Source organism: Haliaeetus albicilla, chromosome 24 (assembly GCF_947461875.1).
Source record: "Haliaeetus albicilla chromosome 24, bHalAlb1.1, whole genome shotgun sequence".
Lineage (NCBI taxonomy): Eukaryota > Metazoa > Chordata > Aves > Accipitriformes > Accipitridae > Haliaeetus > Haliaeetus albicilla.
Genome location: NC_091506.1, coordinates 2,770,800 through 2,781,546, shown reverse-complemented (window position 1 = coordinate 2,781,546; position 10,747 = coordinate 2,770,800). Strand labels below are relative to the sequence as shown.

The 10,747-nt window shown below is 47.1% G+C and overlaps 1 protein-coding gene and 1 long non-coding RNA gene across 4 annotated transcripts in view; one reads left to right on the top strand and one right to left on the bottom strand.

Moving 5' to 3' along the window:
- Positions 1–10,747, top strand: part of LRRN1 (leucine rich repeat neuronal 1) — a 467,756-nt gene that overhangs the window by 307,163 nt on the left and 149,846 nt on the right. The window lies entirely within an intron of this gene.
- LOC138690832 (uncharacterized) lies at positions 1,977–10,501 on the bottom strand. Of its 3 annotated transcripts, none has more exons than XR_011329635.1 (3): positions 7,132–9,250; positions 6,230–6,476; positions 1,977–2,347 (listed from the first exon to the last, which is right to left on the bottom strand). It is a non-coding gene; the product is annotated as an uncharacterized lncRNA (long non-coding RNA). The 3 variants fall into 3 exon arrangements; XR_011329636.1 differs by lacking the exon at positions 1,977–2,347 and adding an exon at positions 9,333–10,501 and having other exon boundaries at positions 5,964–6,476; positions 7,132–8,559; XR_011329637.1 differs by lacking the exon at positions 1,977–2,347 and adding an exon at positions 9,333–10,501 and having other exon boundaries at positions 5,964–6,476; positions 7,132–8,397.

The following is a 10,747-nucleotide window of genomic DNA, read 5'->3' as shown; positions in this document are numbered from 1 at the left end:
GCAGCTCTGTAAAAGACGTTTTCTTTCAGCAGTATTTCTAGGAACACGTGCCAGTACATTTTTGCTTAATTCCTGATAGCTGAGCCTAATTCTTTCATTAGCACGCATAAGATCGTAGAGGAGTGGTCTCGCACGGAAAGGGAAAGACATGTTTTAAGATTCACAATCACAGCAGCAAACTGCCCTAATGACAGCGCAGCCCGACAGCAGGGACATTTGGTGCGCTGTAGAGGAACAATATACATTGCATCATTGTCACAGTGAATTTCTTATCGCTCTGTTCTCAGGGCAAGTTTCTCTTGTCTCTTCTCAATTACGCTTCGTTCGTTTTTATCACAAAATTTAATTTGAAGCAGTTGCTTCGCAGATGGGTTAAAGCTTTTTTTTTTTTTTTTTTTTTTTACGTTTCAAGCAAGAGAAGACAAAATGATTACTGGTATTGTATATAAAACTAGACCCCGTTATGGTATAGTATGGGAGACGATCGCGGTGGGAACGCTGCAGGCACGCGGGAAGGAGCGCTTTGTACGTCTGCGTGTGCTGCAGCTGAACGGTATTTCTGCCCGGCTAGGGCCACGTACCTGCCTGGCTTGCTCCCAAAAAAGCCTCAAGGGGCTCCAGCTGGTGGTCCTCGCTCTCCCACCGCCACCAGCCCTGCCGGCTTGCCTCCCACTGCGAGGGGAGGACAGGCGGCATCCGTGGCACCTCCTGACATTTCACAGTGTTGCTGTTGAAAGTAAAAACCCGAACCAACAAAACCCCCCAAAGCCCAAGCGAACAACGAGGACACGAGGAGGTTTGAAGAGGGAGAGGCTTGTCTCCCCGTGGGTCACCGGGATGGCTGGATGGGAGAAGCAGGGGATGAGAAATCAAGCAGAAAGACAAGGGCAGGGTGGTTAAGGGGAAGAAGCGCTTGCTGCCAGCTGGGAAGGTTGTTTCTAATCTCGTTTTTGCCACTGACCTCAGGGGAAGGCTTAACTTAGGGGAAAGAGGAACTGCTCCGCTTCACCCCATCCTTCCTCACCGCCTGTCCTCCCCGTTCTGGGGAGATCTTAGGGACGTGGACTACCTCCTGCTGTGCACTTGGACTACCACCAGCATGGTGGGGTAGGCTCTACTCCAAAATTATATCGCTGACCGTGTCACAGGACAGCCGGGGCTGGCAGGGACCTCTGGAGACCGTCCCATCCCACCCCTGCTCAAGCAGGGGCAGCTCCAGCAGGTTGCCCAGGGAAATCCTTGCAGTCCGCGCCACCGGCCACTGGTCCAGCCCGTAATTCATCCCCAAAGGCAGCTCGTCACCTCTTGCTGGTAATTCAAATTAAACCGACAGCTGCTTCTTCCTATGGATCTGATAATCTGCATCTTTGCCCTCAGCTTCTAATCTCTGGCAAAGACAGCATGAAGGAGGCGGACAGAAGGAAACGTAAGTTCTGTACTTTGAAGAAGCAGGGAACGTCTGAAACGGGAAGGGTTTGGTGTCCCGTGTGGGCATGAGGGAGAAACACAAACAAATCTCGAACACACTGAAGGTGATCCACACCGATAACACTAAGCACCCACAGGCAAACGCACCCGGTGCCCTACGGCCCTTCACAGAGTTTCCCAGGACATTCGTGAGCAGCAGAGGATAAGAAGATAAACCCTGTGTTCCAACAGCAGCAATGCAAAAGAGAAGAGGAAAAACATGAAAGAATGGCCTATTTGGTTAAAAAAAAAAAAAAAAAAAAAAAGGTAAAAGCTGCAGGTACAGCAGGGCAGGTCCCCCCCCATCCCCAGCTTTACCAGCCAGTTGCCATAGAAACCTGTTAGTGCACAGCTCTGGGGCCCCAAACGCTGCAAACCTCCTCTGATGCCAAGGAAACCCATCCCTCCACGCCGTGCTCTGGGAAAGTCTGCCCTTCCCCACTCCCACTCGGGTAACCGGAGCGTGGATAGCTGCAGAGTGCTGAGCTCGGATAGCAGGGTTTCCTAGATGGTGTTTTGTGTTATTTATTTTAAGTGAGTTACAGGCAATCTTTCATTTTATATCTGTATGCCCATATATGAAAATAACATTATGGGCATAATTTTCTGGGAACAGACTTATACTGCAGTGCACTAGATAAAGAAAATATTGTACTGATGGAAAAGAAATAACAAAATATTAAAGGAAAATCAATAAATGCTTTAATATCTCATCCTTCAGCCGTACTTAACTTTGTTTAGGCAGGCAATAAAGTTCCCACGAGCTCTGAAAGCAGGCACGCTGCGGTGCTGAGCTGACCGCACTCACTGCTGGAAGCGGCACAAGCTGGAGAGGGGAGCAGGTAACCTTCTTGTAGAGATGTCAGCGCTTTCCTGGTGCCTAGCAAAAAGCATTAAAGAGAGAACCTGGGGTTTTTTATAACCCAGGCCTATATTAATCAACAATTAGCATTCCTCTGAGCACCTCCACACTGGCCCATTACAGCTGTAACACTGCTCAGGCTGTAGGGCAGGCAAAGGAACCCACCAACACTTTCCTAATTGTTCAAATAAAGAAACCTTAGCTTTTTTTCACCTTTTTCAGCTGGAGATATTCAGGGTCACCTCCATTTTCCAGATGAGGAGAATGGCGGGGGAGCACGCCGGGTTTCGGCCGCAGACCCCGCCTGCCAGAACTCATTCAAAATGAAGGAGAAGCTGCTGAAGTTAAATGCTTTTATATATGCCAGTTCTCTTTCAAAAGTGGGTCCAGAATTAGGTTAGTAAGTCGATATTTACACACAAGATGATGTGCCCTGGTTTTCCAAAGTGCTGAATACCCAGCCCAGAAGTTCCCTTGTGGGGCTTGAAACTTTATTTTCGGCATCTCGTTTTATGGAAAGACCATCTGTAACAGCTAGCTCTAGCTGCCATGTAATTAATTCCAAGTTACATAAGCCACTCATGAATAAGCATTATTTTTCATACATTAAACTTGCAGAGACAGGTTTCAGAACTGAATTGGTATTTAGCGAGGTAGGCCTCAGAAATTGTCAATTAATGCTCCTTGACATTTTGTAAGTATGTTAATTTATATTAAACCTACTGCAGCTAACTTTGCATAAGATAACACCGAGCCTCAGTCATAAACTAAAAAGAGTTATGCAGTTCAGGAGCATTATGGCCGCCCTTTATCATCTTTTTGACATAATGCACATTGTGTATGCAATGTAGTGAAGATAAACACATATATAAAGCAGGCAATTACCTCAGTTCACACAGACTATCATATTTACGACCATTTGCAGAGGTTTAATATAATTCATTTGCTCTAGGTGCTAGAGTAAATACATCATTATAAACCCACGAGCCAGGCGATGAGAGGCAGGTATCAAGATTTGCTGCCATCCAGCTCAGTCAGCAAAACCTCGTTACTCCTTTCAAAGGCGGTCGGTGGTGGTCGGGGGGAGACTGACGGGAATTGCTGGGTTCGGAGCCGCTGGCTGCCAAGTGATGGCGGGGAATGCGGCCAGGACAGAGCAAGGAGAGGGTTAACTTTGGCTCCAGAGATTAAAAGTCTCGTTCATTCGAAAGGCAGGCCTTCCCCACCACGGCAGGACATGTTTTTGCGAGGAGCTGGCGCGCTTTCGGCCGGGTGTCAGGGCTGAGCGCGGCCGTAGCTCGTCCCCCTCGGAACCCTTTGCTTCCCTCGGGCTCAAGGGATCCACCGCGGGCTCAAGAGGACGGAGAGCCAGGTTCGACGTGAACGTGAACAGGGGTGTCGGAGCAGAACGCAAGGAGATGGCGAGGGAAACGCGGGAATCGCGCGTTCCCGGCGCTGCCCATGGAACACGGCGCGATTACGGCTGGGGACGGCTCCGAGCCGCCGCGCTGAGCGGGGTTTGCTCCTGTGCTGGGACGAAACCGGCCGTTCGGCTTCCAGCCCCACAAACACCTTCCATGAACGACGGGGGACGGCTTCCCCGGACACTTAGCCCAGTAATATTGGTACATTACATATGACGAATCGGGGGCAATTAAGGCCTAATTACTCTTTCTCTGTTGTGCTGGCTGCAATCGCTCGCAGCGCTACGAACGAGCGAAGGGTGGGCAGGTGAACCCGCCATTTGGGTTTCCTATCGTTTCACACCCGATTTGATCCGATGCAAAACAGGGAAGGCAGTAAAGAATCAAATCAGAAAAACCATTTCACCTCACAGATCATGAGAGGTTAGATCACTCAAAATGCAGCATTTCCCACATTCTCACTTAAACTGGTATCATCAGCCTGTCTGACTTGAATCCCAAAGACATACAGGCTGTCCAGGCACATATCTGGGACTTGACAGCATCGGGAGTTCTAGATGAATGTTTAGTAAATTTAGTTTTTGATAGAAGTGTCCAGAAATTGGAAGCATTTGGGGGTTACATCTTCAACAATCATTGTCTATTCTTTTCCATAACAGATATGAGTGATTACTTTAGGACATAAAACACATGCAATTTTTTTTTTTTAAAAGATCATAGGGAGTGGTAAGAAATGAATTACACAAACACAGTGAGAAAACCAAAAAGAGAAGGGCTGTTCTACAAGAAACACAGCTGATACCTTGATATTGTACCACTTTGGGAAAGGAAAAAGGGGGGATAAATTAAGCAATTTCTGTAAGTAAGTTTTAAAGTAATCTGATTACAACAGCTCCCACTAGCACCATTCCATGGCAGCAAAGAATAAAATCAATAATGAACATCAACATTTCCATTTTGTTTAGTGGTTTTGTAACTCAGCCACGAGAATCTGCTTTTCACTTACGGCTTGGCCAAGGACAGGCCACGACTAACCCGGCTAGAGCTTCTCCAGTTGACGTACCCAGGAATTGCTCGTTTATTGATTAACAAAGAACAACATGGCTTCAAAGGTGATACTGTGGTGTAATTATTTTGGAGAAAGTATAAAGCTTTTAGGACTTAGGGCTTGATTTGACTAATGCTGCTGGAGGATTCAACAGAATTTAGTATTTAATGGTCATCTAACATCAGAACACTGTTGCATTAATCTATCCTTGAATATTAAAATCTCAAAGTAAAGACTAATCCTTGTTCCCAGGGGTTTAAACAGATAAAATAGAAAGAAAGTAGAACACAAAACCATGGTCCTACAGATCAACGATGCAGTGAACAGACACCAGGCTCTGAGGTCATCGTCTACAGCTTTTCCCACCAGCGTTTTCAGTCTCTGCTATAAAATAGTTTCCTTCCACTGAAGTCAGAGCAGTGCAAAACTTGTCTCAAGTCTATCCCCAGCATTGCACCTGTCCACACACAAATAAGCTGCCCCTGCAGGAATCCATGCCTCGAATATCCATCAATTTCCATGTCCATACAGCTGCCCACATCTGGGCAGTGGTTTCCTGCATTCATCGCTCAGCCGATGGGACTGGCAGTAGAGGATTGCTGCAGCTCATTATAACAATACTGTTTTCATATTTCTAGATATTCCACCCTTGAATGACAGAAATCATACCAAAAAAGCTAACTGAAAATCCGAAATTTGCCCGTGTTGAGGCAGAGCAGTCTGGCCCTGTTTTTCTATGAACACGTGGAGGTTGGCAGTGATAAGAAATGACTCTTTAGAGAAAAGGCGAACAGCAAGTGCTCCAGCTAGGAGAGGCAAAATACGCTAAGCCTACTGTACAGTACCAGCTTCTGTAATATTCCTCTTCAAAGCCTAATAAATATTTTCTTTCAGAAAAAAAGTAGGACAAAAGACTATAATGTTGCAGTGCTGCAGTTTCACGAAACAAATAAATATGGGTCAGTGGAAAATTCACGCTCTTTTCCAAAAGCTTGCCTAAGTTCCCGCGAAACACTCAGAAAAGCAGCTTTGCAATTTCACGGAGTTTGCGTGGTGTCCCGGGGGACCAGCAGAAAAGGTGGGATGTGGTTTTCAGCTGACAGCCCCCCCCCCCAAGCTCACCGGCTTTTGGCCTGGCTTGGAGGTTGTCTGTGCCCCCGTGTCCGTGCCCCCGGCAGTGCTGCGAATCCCACTGCTGGGTGCAGCCGCTTACGCTGTGGCCGAAGGACGTGAGCGGCTGGGTGGGCCATGGTGCGGTGTGCTGCCCCGATCAAACCTAAGGAATTTTAGTCGACTGGGGCTCAAACACCTGGCGCCAGCTCAGGGAAGTATTAAGCATATTCCTATTTCCCTTCAAAATAGCACTGTTGTTGTTTTGTTGGTTTTTGTTGTTTTTTTTTTTTTAATATATAATGAAAACTTACATACTCGCTTAAATCTGGCACTGAAGAGCTGTCTTCTCACAAGCTGCCATCTGCCATATTTTCTGACTCAGAGAACGCTTTCTGAGAGGGACAAAGCAAGTATAAAATCCGAGGCCATGGCAGGTTACTGGAAGCTGGGCTGAGCTCCCCAGAACTGCTACGCTGAGGAAGACCAAGTGACAGGAGAGGCTGAGGCCAGCCAGAGCATCGCTGTTCTCTGTCCCCACCACCCTCGGAGTGGGATGGTAATGCTGCAAGCAAGAGCAACAAAAAAAGAAAAAGAGATTAATATTCTTCTTACAATAGTTGCAGATTTTCCTAATCCCATGTCCTCTGGGCCACCTTGAAGGTGCTGAGTCTGTCGAGCCTGGGCTAAAGCAAAGCACGTTTCATCACACAGAGAAGCCCAAGCTGTCTCACGTTGTGGGAGCGAGCAGACCTTTCTGAACCACTAATGAGCAAATAATTCACTTTCAACTACAAATAGACAGTCTTGTGTAAACTCACAGAATAATCCTACGCTGTACACGAGCCAAAAGCAATAAATGCTCTGTGCCATGTCTTGACAATAAAGCTAATGTACATGGCTTGCTTCATCAGAGAGCGCAGAGCCTTGTTAGCTCAAGCATCCTTCAGCAGAATTTCGGAGGAGTTGGATTACACTGTATAAAAGCCCTGGCACCGTGTCTGTTAAATGACATGGCAGTTTTTACACTTACTGCGACCACCGGAGTAATTTCCTTCTTTGCAAGGCCACACTCTGTAACACAATGCCGCTGGAGAAATCAATATTATCAGAGCTCCACACCAGCCTGTGTGCTGCTTGGGCTCTTTGGAGAGGTTCAACAGCGGCGTGACCCTCTCCAACCCATACAGAATATATTTCAAATGTAACATACTGCTTACCTGGTGAAGCCATGAATTTGTGACAAGAAAACTTCACGGCAGTTCACGCTGGCCAGCTGAATTCCCTAAGCGAGGGATAACAAACGGAGTGGTAGTGTCTGGAGGAGTTGAGAAGAGTTGAGCCCAATAAAATCTTCAGAATACAACTGAGACTAATGCCTCAATAAGACTGCCGTTTGTTTCTCAAACATGGACACTTTTCAACACGCAGCGTAGGACGGATTATACAGATCACCTCAAGGGTAACGTGGACATTTGTGAGGAAAGAAGCCTCCTCCGTCTGTAATCGCAGGAATGAACAGATACAGTCGCTGTGTGCTACAACATGAATCACCTCCCAGCGCCCTTGGGTTTTCCCACACCTCTATTTTTTGGGGAGAGGGACAGAAGACTTTACAAAACACTTTTGGTTTTTTTCCAATGAGAAAATAAGAACTGGTACATTCACGATAAATGGATATTTGTATAGAAAGCCATTTATTTGGAGATGAAATATTTCCAGTTTTTAGAAAAAGCCCTTTTTTCCAGATTCCACGTCTGCATTTCATGGTTCCTACTCTCTCACCCTTTTTACTGTCATCTCCACCCCTGAGAATAACTGAGGGAGAAAAACAGCATGAAGAAGAAGTTCTGCCCAGATTTAAAATAACAGTACATTCAGAAAAGCACTTGTTTTTTGAAGGGCAACTTTTTTCAGACAATTTTCCAACAGGAAAGACAGAGATATCTGCAGAAGGTTAAATACTGTTGGCATAACCAAACTGTCTCTTCACCAGTTTTATTGCTGTTTTTGCAATTGCTTCACCTTAGCCGGTTTGGGTTCAAACCCCGACAATTTCAAAGTTTGGAAACGTACCAACCAAGGCTGTTTGGCTCCTTTCAGAGCAAGGAGAGCTTTGAGAGCTGGAGGTACGAGACCTGTGGGGCTGTCAGAGCCCCAGGAGATCCCACAGGGCTGGAAGCCCTGGTGGTGGTTGGGAGAGGAACGAGCTATGGGTTACAGACCTCGGGGCACCCACCACGCTGCCGATGTGCAGACCCACTTTCTGCATAGACATGGACCTGGTGATACCGATGCTTTGGCTCCCATCCATATCTAAACCATAAAATTCTCCAGAAATTGAGATGTCTGTCGTATCCTGCCCCGCGGCGCTGAGGCTCGTCGTTGTCCTCCCCGCCACGGGTGCCGGTGGGAGGAGAGGTGATCGGCAGCGCGACGGGGGAGCAATCAGGAGGAACAGATCACAACAGACAGCAATCTGGAGACTGTAAAAATGAATAGTTTGTGTTCCACTGATTTTGATGTGGTCGTATCATCTGTGAATTATATACCCAGCTATTTTTCCAGTTAGCCATTATTCTGTCAGGCGATCGGCTGCCAATTCCAGCCCTCCTAACCATACGCACGGCTGTAAACCTTGAAAACAGCTGTCTCCAAAGCAAGCCAGTTCAGGAAGAATAGGGAAACAAATTACATAAAAGCAGATTAACTTCTCTTTAACTTCCTTCAAAATATTTCTTCCCCACAGCCTCCGTAATCCCATTTTTTAAGGGAATTTGGTCTCTTTATTTGTTATACTTATCAGCATGACTTGAATTTAAAGCTTTATACTTCATATTTCTGCCCATGGACCTGTTGCAATTATAATCCTCAGCTTTTTCAATGGTGGGAATGGCTCTTTGAGCAGTTCTCAGCCTGTTACACTGACACTTCCCACAACACAAAGACAACCAGGGCGCTCTTGGTGCGTTTAGTTGAGCAGCTCCTTGGTGGGCAGTGGCAATATTGGGACAGTCTTGGGGGTTTTATTGTTTTCTCTTTTAACTTTGGACTACTTGGATATGTAACTCTCACCATCTCACAGCTGGGCAGGTGAGGCACCGAACCAGCAGTGCCTGCCAGCCACAGCCTGGGTTTAACCAGGACTGACGAGATGGAAAGATACCACCTAAGGACATTTCTAACAAATACAATATTTCACAAGGTTTCAGAAAGTGTCATAATTTCTTCCTAAGGAAGCCAGCTATTTAGAAGAGACTCCTAAAATAATGCCAAAATGCTTCTGCGTGCACACTGGTCTTCATTATCTAGCTGAAATACAATAAACTTAAATGTGATGTACCCTCCCACATCCTCCCCTTTCCGCTCTAAAGCCTTTATCTTATTGTCTGAAAGACAAAAAATAGACAGAACGGCTTACCAGGTGCCTAAATAAGTAGGAAGCATCCCTGCGTGGTGGGTGCCCCAGACCAATGGCAGCGCGACCACCAGCGTGAGGCCGGGGCACCCCAGGAGCCCAGCGGGGTCTGGTCACAGCTCAGGCACCCCAGGGCTGCACGAAAGGTCGCACCACTTCAAATCAGGTGATAAGAGCTTTGTTTAGAGGACATCGGACTTTATTCCTATGTTATTGCAAAGAAGAGGTCAAAGGCGAAGGTCAGGCGATGAAGGTGGACCAGCCCTGGTGTGGGACCACGGGAGGGAGAAGAGCACACAGAGCCCTACCTAAAATTAGGGTGCAGCGTGGGAAAGCTGGAGTCCTGGGGGACGCGTTGCTGAGGTCCCAGTTACGAGCAGGAGTGCAGTTGGAGAGCAAGGAGGATAGTGGAAGAGATAGTCTTAGGGCCACGCTTTAGAAAGGCAGAGGGTGCTCAGAGGTGGGCGCAAGGGCTGCTCGTGGCCCAGGTTTACTTACTCTGCCCTCTCTAAAGACCCCCTTCTCCTTTCCTTACCCAGAGAAACACCTCGGGGCTTGCAGGAGTGCTGCTCTACTGACCTGGCCCTGCCTTCCCCAAACTGCGGGAAGCCCGGGCTGCTGCTCCACTGCCAAAATCCCACCGGGAAGGGCTCTGCGCCGCGGAGGAGCCCCGAGGAAGGAGCCGGGCGTCCGCCCCGTTTCGCTCTGCCGGGCTCGACGCCCCGGGAAAATCACATGCAACGTGGGAGGAGAGGAAGACTGGTCCCTTTGGGGAGAGCAAGAGATCAGAGAACTCAAAACTGAATGAGCTCCCTGTGCCCTCTGCAATTAAAGGGAACTTGAAAGAGTTTCAATTTGGTGATATCATTAATTTCCCCTCTTCCTCCTCCCTCCTGCTGCAGTTCAGAAGAGTCTTTTTCAACTGTTTATTGACTCTGTGATGAAAGACTGAGCTGAAGAGACCCTAAGAAAAGGAAAGTTTGAAAAGTTTTCAGCCCTTTCATCAGTTCTTTAAACAATGTTCTGAAAAACATGAGAGAAAGACTGTGTCTGAGAGAAATACTGTAATTAAAGCTGCGTGCAGTGGCCTTTGCTGTCCAAATGTGACTCGAATACTTGCAGCCCTATGTCATGTGAAGATTTGGTTCGCAATTTTGTCACAAACAAGGCTGTTAAGAAACACATTTATACTTACTCATTTATTTCCTTTATTTGCTACGGAACAAAATTGCTTTAGTACACTAGCTAGGTAGGAAACATAGCATATTATAGTTTAAAAATAAATGTGTGCGCACAGAACATGCATATGGCATGAACCCAGGGATCTGGGGGAGCATGGGACCAAACAGTGTGCCAAGCACCTCCGAAATAAAACCTGAGCACAGGGCACCCCACACCTGCATGGGCTCTCGTCTCAT